This window comes from Chiloscyllium plagiosum, unplaced genomic scaffold (assembly GCF_037043375.1).
Source record: "Chiloscyllium plagiosum isolate Xiang-an unplaced genomic scaffold, Cpla_swu_hap1 HiC_scaffold_27, whole genome shotgun sequence".
Classification (NCBI taxonomy): Eukaryota; Metazoa; Chordata; class Chondrichthyes; order Orectolobiformes; family Hemiscylliidae; genus Chiloscyllium; species Chiloscyllium plagiosum.
Window position 1 is genome coordinate 11,601,450 of NW_028270165.1, and position 2,420 is coordinate 11,603,869.

At 51.1% G+C, this 2,420-nt stretch overlaps 1 non-coding gene across 1 annotated transcript; it reads right to left on the reverse strand.

Moving 5' to 3' along the window:
* Positions 1-2,014: 2,014 nt before the first annotated feature.
* Positions 2,015-2,086, reverse strand: trnae-uuc (transfer RNA glutamic acid (anticodon UUC)). Its single transcript has one exon. It is a non-coding gene; the product is annotated as a tRNA-Glu (tRNA).
* Between the last annotated feature and the right edge of the window lie 334 nt (positions 2,087-2,420).

Sequence of the window (2,420 nt, forward strand, 5' to 3'; positions counted from 1 at the left end):
GGACAAATGGCCTGTTTCCACACTGTAGCTAATCTTATCTGCACTACTTTTGTCACTAACGAATGGCAAAGTAGACACGACGGGCCGAATGGACTAACTTCTGCTCCGATGGTCTTGCGGTCTTAGGTTTCTCTGGATCATTTCATTGGCAATGTGCAGTCCCTGGCTCAATGAACAGCAGTGTGCACTGAAAGCAAAGCTCAAAGGATCGTAGAACTCCTACAATGTGGAAACAAGTTCTTCAGCCCAACACATCTGCACTGATCTTCCGAAGAGTAACCTACTCAGTTCCATTTTCCTACCCTCCATAAATTGCACACAGACCCCCAAGGGTGGAATTATTCCTGGGTTCCTGGTGCCATGAGGCAGCAGTGCAAACCCTGAGTCACCATGGGGTTGTCGTTGTTGGGTGTAGGGGAGGTAATTGCAGCCTAGCAGAAAACAAAAACAGCCCACCTACTCTGCTATTGCACCCACTGTCAGAACTTGCAGGAGGTTCAGTCCTGGGGGTGACCGAAGGCAGCGTCACTGGTAGCATCTGGTTGCTGAGAGCGCTGGTGCCCCCGCTGGTGCTTCCGCAAGTTGCAGGAAAACATGAACCTCTTCCCACACTCAGGCCAAATGAAGGGCATCTCCCTGGTGTGGACACACAGGTGCTTCAGCAGGGAGGAGGAATTACTGAAGGCCTTCCCGCACTCAGGGCAGCAGAATGGCCTCACCAACCCCCTTTCCCCCGTGTGGACCAGCTGGTGCTCCAACAGTGTGGAGGAGCGGGTAAAGACCTTCCCACATTCGGGGCAGGAGAACGGCTTCTCCCCGGTGTGGATGGACTGGTGACTCAGCAGGGCCGAGGAATTGCTGAAGGCCTTGCTGCACGTAGGGCAACTGAACGACATCTGACCAACGGGCTAGTAGGTCGGAGGGAAGAGCAAAGCCCTTCCTGCACTCGGGGCAGAAGAATGGCCTCTCCTCAGTGTGGACCCACTGGTGTCTCAGCAGGTGGGAAGAACTGCTGAAGGCCATCTCGCACTTAGGGCCGGAGAACAGCCTTCCCCGGTGTGGACCAACTGGTGCGTCAGCAGGGCAGAGGGATCACTGAAGGCCTTCCCACACTCAGGGCAGCAAAACGGCCTCTTCCCCTCTGAGGACCCACTGGTGCTTTAGAACCCTTTCAAATTTCACAATATCCTTCTGATAGGAGGGAGACCAGAATTGCACACAATATTCCAAAAGTGGTCTAACCAATGTCTTGTACAGCCACAACATAACTTCCCAACTCCAATACTCAGTCAGAGGATTGTGAAAACTTACAAACCCCACAAAAAACAAGCAGGAAAGAATGGAGGGACAAACCGAATTTTTGAGAGCCAGCTTGGAAGCATGAGTGAGAAATCGGCGGACTGGGTTTATTGGGTCTCCGTTCTCCTTAATTACACTATATACGTATTTCTCTTGTGCTCTTCGTAGTTTCTCTGTGCTGCAGTGTGTAGTGGCTCGTTGAAATAATGTCCTGATGTCCTGAGGAACCAAAGACACAAACACAGCACCAACTTCATCAGCAAAGATAGCACTGTCAAGCTCGTGGAACTGTGTCTTACCACCCACTTCATATTCAGTAACAAGCCCTACAAACAGATCAACGAAATATGCATGAAACACTTCTGTCATCAAAAAATGAAACAAATTAGAGGAAACCTGCAACACCATCAACAATATCCTTACTGGCATAAAATTCACAAAAGAGGAGAACAACAACAAAGTGCCAATTCTAGATGTCACAGGAGAGCGAACAGTCAATGGTAAATTCAAAACAGCGTCTACAGGAAAACACCACACGCGATCCACGTACTTAGCTACAGAAGTAATTATCCCTACACATACAAACAAATCTGAATCAGGACACTATTTCAACGAGCGACTATGCACTGCAGCGCCCAGTGACAACGAAGACCAATAAGTAACTGTATAGCGCACTAAAGGAGAATGGGTAGCCAAAAAACGCGCTGAAAACGGCTTCCCTGACCGGGAATCGAACCCGGGCCGCGGCGGTGAAAGCGCCGAATCCTAACCACTAGACCACCAGGGCGATGGCGTGGTACTTTGACAGTTCAACTGAAAATTGCTTCCCTGCCCGGAAATCGAAACCGAGCCAGGGGAGGACGAAGGCCTCCACCAGTGTCATTTCTTGTATCCATTGCTCCCGATGCGGTCTCCTCTACATTGGGGAGACTGGAGACTCCTCGCAGAATCAAGTCACAGCGCTTGAAGGAACATCTCCAGGACACCCGCAACAATTAACCCATCGCCCTATGGTCCAACATTTCAACACCCCCCCCCCCCCCCACTCTGCCGAGGACATGAAGGTCCTGGGCCTCCTCCATCGCCGCTCCCTCCCCACCCGATGCCTGGAGGTAGAATGC